Source organism: Ambystoma mexicanum, chromosome 6q (genome assembly GCF_040938575.1).
Source record: "Ambystoma mexicanum isolate Mex_15411 chromosome 6q, UKY_AmexF1_1, whole genome shotgun sequence".
Taxonomy (NCBI): domain Eukaryota; kingdom Metazoa; phylum Chordata; class Amphibia; order Caudata; family Ambystomatidae; genus Ambystoma; species Ambystoma mexicanum.
The window spans coordinates 61,836,049-61,853,148 of NC_090937.1; the positions used below are offsets into that span (position 1 = coordinate 61,836,049).

Sequence of the window (17,100 nt, forward strand, 5' to 3'; positions counted from 1 at the left end):
CGGCATTTGGGGACGGAGGCCTCTTCTGCCTACACGACACTCAAGTCTCAACATTAATTCACAGAAACTAATGGCGTTCTCTTGAATGGGTTAACCCTGCCCAAAAGGGAAGGGGGAAAAAAGTAGGCGGTTTGGATAGATGGCAATCTTGACAACAACTTTTCAAATGAAAGTCAGCGATGCAAACAGTTGAAGTGTACGATAGAGCTGAAGAGAGCAGTGCCATTTTGAATGTATTTGTATGCAGTTTGCACGGATGGACTCATAACGCAAGACGGCGAGAGATGGAAACATTTAAGAAGGTGGAGAGGGGATCAGGGTTCACGAATGGCTCATCGGTGACTGAATGCTATGCTCATTTTTACACGTGTCAATTGATGCCAGATTGATTTGAGTTCCAGTCTCTTGTTCATCTTGCATGGCTATTCTCAACAGGTTGAAAGTTCACCGGATAATGAGACCTCCTGTTCCATGTAAGCCAACCAGCCGAGATCAATACACAATGGGTAAAGCAAATTTGGCAGCTCAACTTTGTCCCCGTAGTTCTGGCAGTGGTTTATTAAAAATGGCATACTGTTTTACCGTTTTTATATAGACTAAATCCAGCACTGTAATCTTCACCTAAGAGATGAATAGGTGGTTCATTTGCGACGTACCCTGTATAGCAGGAGCAGGCCAATTAATAACCAGCTAAAGTACAGGAAACTCCCTGGGATGGATGTTGAACAGAGCGAGAATTGTGCTCTAGTTGCGACCATGTATACGCAAATGCAGCTGTGGATCATGCCTTGCAGGATGTGTTGTCTGCACTGGGCACAAACCTTGGTCTGCTTGCCTAACCGACACCCTATTTTCCCTCCCCTCCAATAAACTTTCCACCCAGTCCAACTGACTTTCTGCCATTTCCCAATACCCCCAACACTCAATGCGCATTTCTCCCTCATCTGTCCAATCTTAACCGCTTCACTCAAGACACTTTCCACCCCCACCTAGAGTAGACTCACACCACCTCCCTCAGATCCCTCCCATTACTGATCTCTTCACCCACCTGACCTTACACCTTTAAGCTTGCCTTTTAGCACACTTCCTTCGCTCACACCTCCATCTACTTGGACATGTACGGGGTAGATCAGGGTGCAACACATTTAAAATTATACAGGCAATTCCATCCCCTAAAGGGTAATTTCCTGAACAGATTCCACGGTCATACACTCCAGGCCAAGAGAGTGCTGCAGCAATATCCAGATTTGCAGCCCCAGCTACCAGTGGCACAGGTCAGTTGACAGCTGCAGGGACAGCACACGGTCTGCATTTAAAATATGCCCCTGTATCAAAACAATAAGGATCACAAGTGGCAGGGCAAGCTCTAAAAGCTTTGCCAGTTATGCCATGCACTATTTCTATTGTCTTCAAGCTGTGCAAGGTGGTGTAGTATGGTCAGACAGACCAAGCCTTCCAAATCACAGGCACAGGAACCTGAATGGCCATGTCTCTGATCCCTTGATGGGGGTAGAACTCCCTCTGCCAGACAGCTGCAAAGGCATCAAAGGAGCACACCCATTCAAAATGAGTTGCCTCACACTAGGGTGATCAAAAGGCTTTGCATTTCAGGGGACAGGCATGCTCAGAGTAGAGTCAGGCAGGCTCTGTACAGTAAAAGAAGACTTCCAACAGCTTGCTTCTCAGCCCCCTGCACTTCCTCTATTGCAAAGCATGTTAGGTGTGATGTCAGAAGGGCAACTTAATTTTTCAAGAACAGGGATTGGACCACTAAGGGCAGGCTAGCTTTAGTCCAATCACCTGTGGACGAACTCCTTAAGTTGTTGCAGGTAAGAGTGCTGTTATATAGCAATGCATAATAGCTCAGCACTCAATGAGTTAAAAGTGTCTCCCATCATGACCTTTCTTGGCAGAGTTGCACTGTCCAAAGCCATCTACCACTGAGGTGATTGAGCAGTCCAAGGCAGTTAAGCATCTGCATCGGAGGAACAGATCAGCTCCCTGTTGCACTACCTCAAAATCAGACTCCCATAAAAGCTGCATACTACGCCATTGATAGAGGGATACCACTTTCCAGCACTCCTCCAAACCCCTTTAACAATGCTTTCACCTTGAACCCGCCCACTGCATCATGCCCTTTCTGAGCCAGTCACCCAGACGAGACACTGATGGAATCACTTGCCGATTGCAACCAAGGATTATGCCACAACTCAGCCCTTGGAACAGCCCCTACACTGATCAGTGCCACAGGACCACTGTGTCACACATGGACCCTTGTCAGCAGTTAAAAATCAGACTTTCTCAAAGATCCTGATGAGCACCGTGACCTGCATCGCCCCACTGCATTCGAACATGCTAGATCAGAGGTCTTCAAACTGTGGGGCGCGCCCACATCACAGGGGGTCGGGGGGGCACCAGAGCCCAGCATGAAATGTAAAAGTATTACACACATTGGAGGAAATGTGCAAAGGCAGCTCACATGGACCATAAAACGGCTTTAGGCACCAATTAAAAAGTGGCCAGTAGTTGCAAATGGATATTCAGTCCTTTAGTCACAGACTGTTTGAATAGTACCCAAAGGGGTGTTTTTTGTTAGAATGTAAACAAAAATTGTTATAACGAATATTTATCCAGCAACAATGGTCAAAACTACTAGCAGCATAGTGAAGTTACTCCTCAAACTGGCCCACATTGGCCAAAAAAATGTTCCCGTTTTGACTGGCCTATACTAGCATTTTTGGTACGGTCATCGCCCTGTAGGCCAGTCCAAGCCTGGCAGCTCATCCATAATGGGTGAGGGGGCGTCCACCCACTGATCCCATCACCCATTATGGAGGAGCCAGCCCAGTGAAACACTGAACACCCCCTCAGCTGCTTTTTCAGGCTCAGGGAGTGCTCATGGGCTGGCTGAACTGTCAAAGAGAAAGACTGTTTGCCTTTGACAGTTCAGTTCCCCAGCCGCACATGATCAGCGGGGTGGGGAGAGCCCAGGGTCTGTACTTGGAGTAGGGTGCATTAATGGCCCGCAATAGTGCATAGCCATTGCTACATACTGTCCATCTGGCACTTTTGGGGGGCCAAGCCTGCCCAAATTTTGCTGGGGGGGGAGCAGGCCAAAAAAGTTTTAAGACCACTGTGCTAGATGCTTTCTGCTTAGGCCACCAACACCATACTCAAACTGAGCGTAATCATTTTGCATCACTGCTCAAAGTGACTGCGTCAACACAGTCAACCCCACAAAGACCGAAAACAGGGTAGTCAACCAATAACAGGCTGCTTGGGCCCTAAAGACATTTGGTCACGTGCGCACCTTTTCACCCAACATCCTTATGTGCTAATTTGTATCGGTTGCATCTTTATTGTTCTTTAAAAGAGTGGTGGGCTTTGAATAGTGTTTTATACAGATATAATGCCAACATTCCCTTTATTGTACACTGTGTTAAGAGCGAAAAAGTATTAAGCAAACAGCCTTCCCTCGTCCCATGCCATCAAAAAAGGCTAAGGAGCTCCCATCTCAACTGTGCCCGTTGTACCTTTTGACTCGGCGAGGCTTGCACATTTCACTCAGCCATACAGTCCATTTATAGAAACTGCAATTGCGGGGGGGGGGGGGGACTTTGTCAGGGATTTTGTAATGGTCCAGCATACCCATATTAAGAGTGGGCACAGCCCCCTCTTTAGCGGTCTGCAAAAAAAGACTGCCATCCCACATCTGGCGCAATGAATAGCCTAGTACCATAGCAAAGGAAAAGCATTACAGCAAACCTATATTGTTTAGGTGCAGGGGCATCAACACGAGGAGGCAGGCATTTGTGGGTGGAAGTGAGCTTTCATCGGCAGGGGGGCGTCGACCTTAAAACGAGCACTGTGAAAACTCTGCCAAAAGCAGATATACTATTCAGTCAAACCATTTGTATTAAATGTGCCACAGCATTACTACCCGCAAGGTTTGCATGGAATTGCTTAATTACAGCTATTTCCAAAGATATGCCATACTTGGTCAGACAATGAATACAGCAGATATTGCACAGTACAAAGAAAATGGTGAATGGACCCCTTTGCCTCAGTGCATGAGCAATGGGCACTAGATTTTGCAGACAAGGGATATGTACCATCAAGTAACCTGCCAAACTGTCTCTTGACATTCATAGTAAACACATTTCCTTCCATTTTTGGCTAGGGAACTAAACAACTAGTACCCACATGAACCAGTTAATAGCGCTATACAGGCATGGCATGATGAGTGCACATTGTGTAGTAGCCATTCTGGAATAATACATTGGTCGACAAGATTGGATGCAGATGACTGAAAGCTTAATTTGCACCTTACAACTGCCTAAAGCTAACGAATGACATACATCCTGTCACCAGGTGATAGCACGGGAGACTTTCCATACTTCCTTCAGCGTTGCAGCTGGCAGTCAACGGAGAGCTGAAGAAAACTCGGACAAATTGCCATGCCACTGGTTTAAAATGCTTCTATACAGGCAACAAAAAGTTATTTCAAATTCTGTTCACAATATAAGCGTAAATATCCATGACTTGTCTTAACCAAGTCAGTCCATGGCTCTGCAGTACTGTAAAAAAAATAAAGTGAGTGATAATGGTTTATTGTAAGGCAACAGGATAGATCAGTCATTTGCAATTTACTTTTATTTAGAGGTATTTACTCTTCGAGTTAAACATGTGGGCCACTTCTTGCCAACGTCATGTCGGTGGCACCCCACTTGCTGAGGCTCCTGTTGCATAAGCTCCAGGCACTGTTGCATAAGCTCCAGGCACTATCGCCACACAAGCTGACCCTGAAGGTAGGCGGCAAGTTATCCAGCAGCAGACGGTTTGTATAATATGCGGCTACACTTCAGCAAGGTGACCAAATTGATTTAAATTTGAGCAATCTGAAAGAAAAGAAAAACATGTTGTAGCCACTTCACCCAATCACCACCAATACAGCAAACAGATAACCCTGTATACACTGCCTATGACATATTTTTTAAAGGACTACCAACAAATCTAGTTACAAAAAGTAGTCTGTGAGCACACATTTGTACTAAAAAGGTAACCGACAGCTTCCCGCAAACATTATGAATGTGCCTCAATATATGTTCTGCACGCAGGGTGGAAGTTTGCCATCGCATTAGTATCACACATTCCCTTAACCTCTTGAGGTTGCTCCAACACATTTCTTGGGTGCAATACAAAGAACTTACCTGGTCTTCAAATTGGTACGTACGCCTCTTGCACCATTGAACCTCTATACACCTAAAGAATTCCCGTTAATATGTACATTTGTCCGAGCACAGGACCTTTCTGGCAGCTGTGACGCCCATCAAGTCCTCTATACTCTTCTGTGGAGCTGGTGCAAGAACATGAGTTCCAGACACATTGATGTATTCCTCACAAGTACTAAACTGGCAAAATTGCTTAGCAGCAAGAAACAAAGAATAGGTGAAAACCCAATCATACAGCCGCTCTCTGGAATCCCAAACTGGGTTCTGTATTTGTTGTAATTTTGCTATGTATAGTTCCTTTAGTCCAATTCTTGGAAAAATACGAAAGTCAAATATATAGTGGTTTTCAATGTTGGTTTATCCATCAATTAGGAAATTATTTTATTGAAAGAAGTGGCAAGTAGCCACCAATAATGTTCTTCGTGAGGAAGAGATTGCCATAAATCACTCTATCCGTAGACTTATATCGTGCCAATGCATTTCGGAATACAACAAATTCCTTCATCAGGGCAAGTCTAAAACATAACATTCAAATGCAATTGTGCCAACCATCCCATAGTTAATATCCATATAGAATAATTCCCATATTTAAAACAAAGTAAATATATAAATATCAACATGAATAGTCATCATCCAAATAGTTGAAAAAATAAAGGTAAACGCATACCCGACAATGTAATGAGCCGGATCAGAAGGCAGGTCAAAAGATATAAAATAAGAAAACAAATCAGTACAAAGGTAAGTAAAGACGTCCTATAACAAAATGGAGGGAATTGGGTCCATTACCTGATGTAGGTGAGTAATGGCGAAATCTATGTTTCAAAGGCCAGGCTGCTCCACTGTGTACAGCGAGCAGGTGCTGTAAATAGTAAAGTGAATATATATGAAGGACCTATCCAAAGTGTAGCTAATCGCTAATGGAGAAAACAAACGTGGATTGTAGCTCACCATATGTAGAGAACGAAGCGGAGAAGTTCTCTCTGCGTTTGCTGAAGGCAGACTGTCTTCGTTGCATCAGCGCGTTGCCGAGCAACCTGGTTTTATAAGACACGTGATTGAAGGCAAAATGGCCTCCTTGCATCGGTACGTTGCCGAGCAACTCAGTTGTGTAAGACACGTGATCACGTCTCCATGAACACAAGCTGCGACCCGTGTCTGAGAACTGATCAATGAACTTAAATATGATCAAAATACCTAATTAATGAACCTCCTGGGACAGTAATGATAAAAGTCATCGCCTAATAATCAAAAAAGAAATAAGTAGTATGTCATCCATGGACAAAGAAAAAATACTAAGAGTAACTGAACCCAATTGGATAAAAGTAATGGGGCTATACTATTATGAACGTGCCTAAGTTGGATGGATGGAGACTAGGGAGCAACCCTAGGACTGTACCTCATATTGATAGCATGTGCCTTAATGCCGCTAGTGGTGTCGTCCAGACAGACGGCACCTCGGGTCCTGGGGGAACTCCAGGATGCGCAGCATGCAGGACATTTTAAACATGGAAAACATCTCTTATTCATATACATTCGAGTGACCCTCAACATTCAGGTCATATACGTACTGGTGTCAATCTAAACCAAACGATGCTAAATACAATATAAGAAAACAATTAGAGAAAACAATTAGAGAAAACAGTGAAAGTTGATCTCCTCATTTAACCCATTGGGTGCCAGACTGTCAAGTTTGTCAATCCAGTATGTCTCTCTGCGATTCAAACGTTGGCATAAATCCTCATGAGGGCTATTCTTGGTTAGAACTTCCAAAATCACAAATTTTATTTGTGACACGTTATGTCCATTGGCCATCCAATGCCGTGCCACGGCTGAATTGATGTTTGCATTACGAATACAAGATCGGTGTTCACCCCACCTTAACTTGGCTATTCGGGTTGACTGTCCCACATAAAATTTCCCACAAGGGCATTTAATGCCATAGATGATATTACTGCTGTCACATGTAGCAAAAGTCTTAAGCATAATCTTCTGCCCCGTCCTTGGATGGTTAATGGAGTTTCCTTTAATAACAAAATTACAGTTGACACACTGTAAACAAGGAAAAGTCCCAGTTCGTTGTGTCATAGGTTCCCTGGCTGTAGGTTTCGTCTGCACCAGATAATCCCTTAGGTTCCTACTGCGTTGGTATGCAAAGATTGGTTTCTCACTAAAAATATCTTGAACTCGGCTGTCATTCTTGAAAATCTCCCAATGTTTCATAATAGTTTTCTTGATTTTGTTACTTTGCGTAGAGAACTTAGATACAAATACTGGTGACTTTAATTCTCTCTTACTTTTGGGATTCTGTTCTGATAATAGAGTCTCTCGTGATACGGCATCAACTCTGTCAGATGCCAGATCGAGTTCATTCTGCTTGTATCCCCGGGCCAAAAATTTTTCTTTCATTTCCATCTGTTGTATTTTGTAGTCTTCAGGATCACTCACTATTTTCTTGACCCTAAGTAATTGACTGTATGGTAAATTCTTCAGTAGGCTCGGCTGATGGAAACTGAGGCGGTGCAGGAGATTATTCCGATCTGTCACTTTCCGAAACAATGAAGTGCTGTAGCTAGTAAGTTGCTTTCTGACTTGTACATCAAGGAATGTTATGATTTCATATGAGATCTCTCTAGTGAACTGTACCCTCTGGTCGATGCTGTTTAGATACACAAAAAATGTTTCAAAAGACTCTCTGGTTCCTTTCCAAATTCCAAAGATATCGTCTAAGTATCTTGTCCAGATCCGGATGTCCTTATTCCATTCCTGTTTAGAGGTGTATAAACTCTTCACGTCTATAGTAAACATCAAATCTTCAGGCAAAGGTGTCAATGAGCTAAGCTTTTGTAGGAAGTGGGTGGTATCCCTTGTGTAGGTGTTGGTCTCTTGTATCAATGGCTGTAAGAAGAAATCTATATAGATCCCTAAAGGTTGGTTGATGCTCTCTATCCCCGCAACAATTGGTCTACCTGGTGGTTTGATGGCATCTTTATGGATCTTCAGCAACATCAGTTTATACACCTCTATACCCCACGACCTGGGGATAGAGGCTGTAGAATGGCTGTTACTGAAAGCACCTGAGATACGTGCCCAGAAGGAATTCATACTGGCATTGTTACAATTTATTGCTGAGAACTCCTATTTTCAATATGGCAACCAATTTTTTCTACAAACTGCAGGGACTTCAATGGGAGCCACCATGGCACCCTCGTATGCCAACAGTTTCATGCATAAATTTGAAACAGACCATGTATTGAATAAACAGGAATGGAATAAGGACATCCGGATCTGGACAAGATACATAGACGATATCTTTGGAATTTGGAAAGGAACCAGAGAGTCTTTTGAAACATTTTTTGTGTATCTAAACAGCATCGACCAGAGGGTACAGTTCACTAGAGAGATCTCATATGAAATCATAACATTCCTTGATGTACAAGTCAGAAAGCAACTTACTAGCTACAGCACTTCATTGTTTTGGAAAGTGACAGATCGGAATAATCTCCTGCACCGCCTCAGTTTCCATCAGCCGAGCCTACTGAAGAATTTACCATACAGTCAATTACTTAGGGTCAAGAAAATAGTGAGTGATCCTGAAGACTACAAAATGCAACAGATGGAAATGAAAGAAAAATTTTTGGCCCGGGGATACAAGCAGAATGAACTCGATCTGGCATCTGACAGAGTTGATGCCGTATCATGAGAGACTCTATTATCAGAACAGAATCCCAAAAGTAAGAGAGAATTAAAGTCACCAGTATTTGTATCTAAGTTCTCTACGCAAAGTAACAAAATCAAGAAAACTATTATGAAACATTGGGAGATTTTCAAGAATGACAGCCGAGTTCAAGATATTTTTAGTGAGAAACCAATCTTTGCATACCAACGCAGTAGCAACCTAAGGGATTATCTGGTGCAGACGAAACCTACAGCCTGGGAACCTATGACACAACGAACTGGGACTTTTCCTTGTTTACAGTGTGTCAACTGTAATTTTGTTATTAAAGGAAACTCCATTAACCATCCAAGGACGGGGCAGAAGATTATGCTTAAGACTTTTGCTACATGTGACAGCAGTAATATCATCTATGGCATTAAATGCCCTTCTGGGAAATTTTATGTGGGACAGTCAACCCGAACAGCCAAGTTAAGGTGGGGTGAACACCGATCTTGTATTCGTAATGCAAACATCAATTCAGCCGTGGCACGGCATTGGATGGCCAATGGACATAACATGTCACAAATAAAATTTGTGATTTTGGAAGTTCTAACCAAGAATAGCCCTCATGAGGATTTATGCCAACGTTTGAATCGCAGAGAGACATACTGGATTGACAAACTTGACAGTCTGGCACCCAATGGGTTAAATGAGATCAACTTTCACTGTTTTCTCTAATTGTTTTCTTATATTGTATTTAGCATCGTTTGGTTTAGATTGACACCAGTACGCATATGACCTGAATGTTGAGGGTCACTCGAATGTATATGAATAAGAGATGTTTTCCATGTTTAAAATGTCCTGCATGCTGAGCATCCTGGAGTTCCCCCAGGACCCGAGGTGCCGTCTGTCTGGACGACACCACTAGCGGCATTAAGGCACATGCTATCAATATGAGGTACAGTCCTAGGGTTGCTCCCTAGTCTCCATCCATCCAACTTAGGCACGTTCATAATAGTATAGCCCCATTACTTTTATCCAATTGGGTTCAGTTACTCTTAGTATTTTTTCTTTGTCCATGGATGACATACTACTTATTTCTTTTTTGATTATTAGGCGATGACTTTTATCATTACTGTCCCAGGAGGTTCATTAATTAGGTATTTTGATCATATTTAAGTTCATTGATCAGTTCTCAGACACGGGTCGCAGCTCGTGTTCATGGAGACGTGATCACGTGTCTTACACAACTGAGTTGCTCGGCAACGTACCGATGCAAGGAGGCCATTTTGCCTTCAATCACGTGTCTTATAAAACCAGGTTGCTCGGCAAGGTGCCGATGCAACGAAGACAGTCTGCCTTCAGCAAACGCAGAGAACTTCTCCGCTTCGTTCTCTACATATGGTGAGCTACAATCCACGTTTGTTTTCTCCATTAGCGATTAGCTACACTTTGGATAGGTCATTCATATATATATTCACTTTACTATTTACAGCACCTGCTCGGTGTACACGGTGGAGCAGCCTGGCCTTTGAAACATAGATTTCGCCATTACTCACCTACATCAGGTAATGGACCCAATTCCCTCCATTTTGTTATAGGACGTCTTTACTTACCTTTGTACTGATTTGTTTTCTTATTTTATATCTTTTGACCTGCCTTCTGATCCGGCTCATTACATTGTCGGGTATGTGTTTACCTTTATTTTTTCAACTATTTGGATGATGACTATTCATGTTGATATTTATATATTTACGTTGTTTTAAATATGGGAATTATTCTATATGGATATTAACTATGGGATAGTTGGCACAATTGCATTTGAATGTTATGTTTTAGACTTGCCCTGATGAAGGAATTTGTTGTATTGCGAAATGCATTGGCACGATATAAGTCTACGGATAGAGTGATTTATGGCAATCTCTTCCTCACGAAGAACATTATTGGTGGCTACTTGCCACTTCTTTCAATAAAATAATTTCCTAATTGATGGATAAACCAACATTGAAAACCACTATATATTTGACTTTCGTATTTTTCCAAGAATTGGACTAAAGGAACTATACATAGCAAAATTACAACAAATACAGAACCCAGTTTGGGATTCCAGAGAGCGGCTGTATGATTGGGTTTTCACCTAATCTTTGTTTCTTGCTGCATTTCTGGGTTTGGGTGTCTCCAGGCCTTTTTCAGCAAGCTCCTGTATACAGGATCTAACTTCCTAACAAAGATTCATCACACTAGAGACCTTTGATAACGCTAGAAAGACTCGATACCCTTGTGGTGCCCACTCAAATTTGCTTCCTGCTTCTTTTCTTCCCAAAATTGCTTAGCAGAACTATAATGGCACAAGAATATTCCAAACATTAATAGACCCTGGAGCGAGAGGAGGTGGTAGTTACAGAACCTATCCCAAGCACTACGCATTTTGAAAGCTCGCTAGGTAAAGGTTACATTTGTTCACAAATTACATGGCTGATTTGGGGGCGTGGCACACAAGTTCATGGGAATATGGGGAAACAAAGCCATAAAGGCCAACAGAAGCTGTGGAAAGCAGGAGCCACAAGACCTCACGTATTAGTCACATGTTAAGCAACATCCCAAATAAACAATCAGGCCTAAAGGGCTTGCAGCAGTCATTCTATGCATTGATAGCAATTTATGTGAACATGAAAGGGAACGTCTTACGAGACGCCTGCGCTTCAAAAGGGGAAATCGAATTATGCTCAGCAAAACCTACATCCCTAAGCTCACTAGCTAAAACATTACCTCCACATACCTCTTCCTCGACCCAGTACAGGAGGTCCCAACCTCCATCTCAGGAATCAATTTCACCTTTTTACTAGAACACATGGCCCACCTCTCCAATAGTACAACAATCCCAGCCCCACACAACGTTCTGCACAGTAGCTGGCCTCAGAGCTGACAGGGAGGAGCTGTAGTAGTTTCTCCTTCCCTGTGGTGGCTGGGTTCCCACTAGGGTGTGAATGTTCCTAGGCTGTTTCATTCCTCCATACAATGAAAATAGTCCTGATGACCCCAGCGCTCTGTAACATAAGCAATATTTTCCATTCATGCAACAAACTTAATCTAAAGAGTAAGCTCCACGTGCATACTCAAAGCACCCCAGGGGGCAGGCCAGCAGTTGAGAAGACCATGTTAAAGCCCTGCATTTCAGCCAATATTGTCATACCTGGAAAGGATAGCTTTGTCGTTGTAATATTGGTTGTCCAAATCAAGGAATGGAGACATCCATACAATTAGCAAGTGTATTCGGCAGTTAAATTACTTTGGCCTGTTAAGTGGTGCAGGTTTCTTTCATGGCCGTTCGACTTGAGGCCTCCTGGGGTGAGGTGCAGGAGACCCAATTAAGAACGCTTGCAGCCTGGGCCGATGCGACCAGACACCATCGTTATGGTGGCCGGTAATAGTTCACACGAACCTCCGGGAGTCCCGTTTTTATGCACAGACCTGTTTTTGCACAGCTTTATAACATGCCTCACCAGCTGCCATGGTGTGTTGGGGGCCATTGAGCTGAACGTTGTGGGGGACTGGGACGGTTACTTAAGGGGCACATCCGAAATTGGTTCTTGAGATGTAGGTTGGGATTTCAACCTCACGACCAAGAGGAACGTTTTAACGGGATCATGAACACCTTAGAGGAGCCGCTCTTGTAGAAGAACCACGAGGTGGGATGCACACTACAAATGAAACCAGCCCATTTTCCAATTGAGTACCCTTCCAAAAATACATACCATGCTCCTTGCATCGATACATTATTGCAGGAGCTTAACGCACGGACGGCTCTCCTCGGGTCATAAAAAACCTAAAGAAAAACACAGTTAAACACTTTTTTCTTTTCAGTGTGCTTATCGGTGAGTGCAATTATATTCTCTCAAAACACGCAGCAGTGTTCACATTACAAAGCTTTTGTTAAAAACAGTGCATTTTATATTTAACAGTGCATTGTCATTACATTTAAAAAAAACGTAATATTTTAATTTTGGTGTTACAAACAAACATAAAACACCAGGTGACTTCACTGTGACAATGCATTTTCAAATACTATTTCTCATTGGCTTTAGATCCCTCAATGTCTTGCTCGATGTTGCAACCTTCCCCTAATGCAACATATGTGGGCGCCTCTGCGCCAGCCACCCTTTGTATGTTTAAGTACCAGCCTGCTCACGGTTACTGGGTACCCTTTCCAGTTTGTGCGTCAGGGCTTCCTGTGTTGGCTTCTCTAAACATTCTCTATGTCAGTTCGTTCCACGCCTCCACCCACTTCCAATACTTGTGTATCCCCTTCTGCAGTGCTATGTGCCACACTATCGCATCTGCCATTGGCCAGCATTTCAGGTCTGCCCACTAGGCCGCTATCTTGGGTCCTTGCCCATAAAAATGCTTGCGTGCATTACTGTCAGCTTTCATTAAGTTTTCCGATCCTATGCACGGATCGATATACATTTAGAAAAAGCATACGCTTACCATTAGTATGACTGCCATTTATCAGGATCAACTATTGTAAAACTAACAAAACTCCAGCGCATCGGCACCGTACGGTTTTTGCGCGCTATATGAATGAATACCTTAGCCACGACTTGCGTTATCTGGTGCTTGTTTGCCGCAAACTTCATGGCAGATTCGGCAATAAGCGGGAACGTTACCACGGCACAGTGGACAAGTCTGGGAAGGTGAGAAATATATATGGTTTATCTGTATTTTAGCAAAAAGTACATTTGACAGTGCTGTTTCTACAGCGTGAAGTCGTTCGATTAGTGGAGTGCATCAGTAAGGAAAGGTGAAATAAAGGGGTTTCAGGCTTTGATTCGGCTCCAAAATTTGCACACGAGCTGCGCAAAGTTGTTGCAATGTAGGTGCCTCGAGCCAAACTTCGGCCATGTATTCTAAGCAACAGTTGGTATCCGGTACAGCAGTACCAATAATTTAGAAGCCAACCATTTTGAAAAACACTTCGCTGAGGTACGAAAACACTTGAGAGCCAGCATACATACTTTTGGTTCCCTTATCCTCCCTTTCTTCTCGCAACTGTGCATCCATCAAGGGCAGCCTTCCCTTTCCGAGCCCTATACCTGGCATCGGCGTTTACCAGGACAGCTAAAAAAATAATTAAACTGACCATATAATATAGCTGAACCAACATGGAGAAGACGCCACTTTGTTAATGTACAAGCGTCTGCACTATCAAACATTATCACCACATTTCTGCTAGGATGTTCACACCTGGTACTGCAAGGGTCATACTAAGCAGAATAGCATGTGGTTACTCTGGGTCTTGTGCCAGGCTTAGTCACACAAGAGCATCCAACCTGACCCATCGGGATGCCCCACTGATAATCAAGCCATACCGCACATGAAACATTGTTACAACGTGCGCTATTCATGAGCATGCAATGATTCTGAGACAGAACTTTGCCAATAAAACAAAAAAGGTCAAAATAGAGGGTCTACTTCTGCCAGCTGCGACGAGAACCGCGCACCAGGAACCGGCTCAAACGAATGGTTCCAGAAAAGTAGAGTACCCGCCACAGCTACCAGACTCTACCGCGGGGAGCGTAAGGGGGTAAGTCAGAGGCTGCACGTACTTGTACAACCAAAGCAAACTGCTACTCAAAACATCCACGTAGAGCCACAAAGTGTTGAACAAAAATAACTGTAGTATTGCATGTATTTTTTATCTGTCGCCACGAAGCTCCGCCACGAGCGTGACTCATGGATAATCAGCCGTGAGTGTTCTGTGCTCGGAACACTGACTTTGTGTTACGTGCACAGAACCATACGCCGTTTGAATTATAGCAGAGACAGTTAGAGCTGCTGGTGGTGGGGCCCCTTCTGACTGAATATACTTATAATCTTTGGAGTACTTAGTGTATCACAACAGTGGCGAATAAAGTACTCTTAAACCCCCTGAAGCCTACGTTTGTTTAACTCAAGCACTACAAAAATAACACAGGAGGGGCTATGGCAACGCTGCACTCACCTCAAAACAGCCAACAAAATAAAATAGCCCAGGAGAGGCTCGCACAGCGCTACAGATCATTCAACAAATAGAACCCAGGAGGTGCTGAGTTCTACTTTTCAAGGACTTAACGAAACCAGTGCATACATTATCTTACCTACTCGCATCTCCAAGTCGGAACCTTCTTGTACCATAAAGAAGGCGAAGTGAATCTGATTGAGCTCCTTCTAATATAGCGCCACTGTTCTGTAATATTTGGTATCCCATACCGATCCGGTATCCCCTGTCTTCGGCTGTCTTCGTAGATCACAGACCAAAGTAGGAGAGTTCCGAGCCTCGGTAAATTTTGAGCCTCGGTATGGGATACCAAATGTTGCATAACACCGGCATAACGCCCGAGTTCCATACAGCCACGGTGAAACCTGCTACTTTCCCCTCTCAAAACTCGCTACTTTCCCCTCTTAAAACTCGCTACTTTCCCCTCTCAAATGGAGCGCACGCAATTCCAGGTTGCCTCATCATATGGCATTTTAACACAATAAAAACGTCAAAACGTCAGAATCATTACAGATGCAGGGAACTCATCTTTTAGAGCTCTATCCAGGCGCTCTGGGGCAAAATACATGCACATCTCCTGATTTGCTTATGGATTGCACCAACAGAAATTACTTCACAGAAAGCACATTGCAAGGAGCATCATCAGTCTTTGATACTTGGAGGCACCATGGAAGTGACTTTAGAATAAGTTGTCATAAGTAAGCCAAGAGGCAAATAATTTTGTGAGGCAAAATACCTAAAATGCACTGTTATATATGGAGCAAGTAAGGCTTTTTTTTAAAAAAAAAATAGCATCATATATTAACACATAAGCTTTGAAGTGAATCACTTACAGAGCTGCAGATAAGACAGTCTAATTAAATGATCTGCCCAGGATCACACACTGGTTAAAATAGTGAAACCGGGATGTGGACAATTTAAGCAACTGAGCACATCTTTACAGTCATTATTTCATAAAGCATGCAGCATTATGCAAACTTCTCACACCTGATCACTTCCTGCCGTGTACATTTCTAAAGGGACAAAAGTCCCTGCTAATAGTCCCCCCTCCCTCCCATCAGTGCCTAATGGCTCACATTGAAATGCTCTGTTGACACAGAGCAACTTGAGAGCCCCTCTGCTGCTGCCCTGAGCTCCTTGGGACATTGTCCTGCCAGAGGTTTCGGAAAGGGTAAGGTGTCCTGCTGCCAGGACAATTACTGTGCTGAGCAGGAATTACTCAGCACACATTGTCCTGCCAGCGGACATCTTTCTCATTGGTTACCCTCATTGAGGTGCCGAACGGGACGGGTGGCCCACTGACGAAAGTCCCGGTCAGGCTCTAAAAAGAGCCTGTGGGGTGGCAGCTTGGCCCCCCCACTCCCGCGGCTCGGTACGCCACTGTTACTTGATGAGTCAGCCGAACTGCTTTGAGTTGAATGAAACTTAGTTGGTCATATGGTTATTTAGAGCTTAAAAAATCATAGCTGCCAACACTTAGTGGGTTATATAATTAGTAGCTTAATAAATCACAGCTGCCAACAGTGATGGAAATGATTACACAAACTATGGCTGAAAATTGAAAAAATACTCCAGAATACTACCTCCTTAGGGAAATTGACCCGATAGATGGGTTCACTGTACAGGGTGTGGCGTAGCGGTGCAGTCATCATGGCAGGCACGTAAAACACATACAAATAATATTTCATTTTACAGGGTTGACATGAAATGCAGATAAATCACACAATAAACCAGACTGACAATATATATATATATATATTACACATCTCATAGCATAGTGGGAGTATTTGTGCTGTTTCCCTTTTAAGAACATGTATTGTCCCTCTAAGGATGTGTCATGACAGCCTCATACCTGACTGTGAAAAGAAGGAGCCTGCGCACGCACGTGCAATACCACGGCGGTAGACTAAATGTAATGGCACTCTGTCTCTGTGTCTCATTGTGTTGGGCCTGCAAGCCTACCCTGTGTGATCACAGGCCTGCGGCCCTGCTAGTCTGGGTGCAGTCTGGGTGCCCCCAGACAAGCATGTGTAACCTGGGTGTCTCCAGGCCACTGGCCCGTAGTGTGATCGCAGAGCAGCTGCTTGTCCGGGAGCCCACGGCAGCTGCGGTCTTGTCGTGTGACCACGGCGATCAGGGTAATTCCTGTCACATTAATTGTGTGTCGGTGCCCCGAG

General features: G+C 43.6%; 1 long non-coding RNA gene across 3 annotated transcripts in view; it reads right to left on the minus strand.

Moving 5' to 3' along the window:
* Window positions 1-4,635: 4,635 nt before the first annotated feature.
* Window positions 4,636-17,100, minus strand: part of LOC138515773 (uncharacterized) — a 60,521-nt gene continuing 48,056 nt past the window's right edge. Inside the window, exons 2-4 of one of the 3 annotated variants that reach the window (XR_011282164.1) lie at window positions 13,902-14,004; window positions 12,642-12,712; window positions 4,636-4,898 (exon numbers count right to left, since the gene is read on the minus strand). This is a non-coding gene — a long non-coding RNA (uncharacterized lncRNA). Of the gene's footprint in view, window positions 4,899-12,641; window positions 12,713-13,901; window positions 14,005-15,023; window positions 15,182-17,100 lie in introns of those variants that run through there. The other 2 variants (XR_011282166.1, XR_011282165.1) reach the window with 2 other exon arrangements.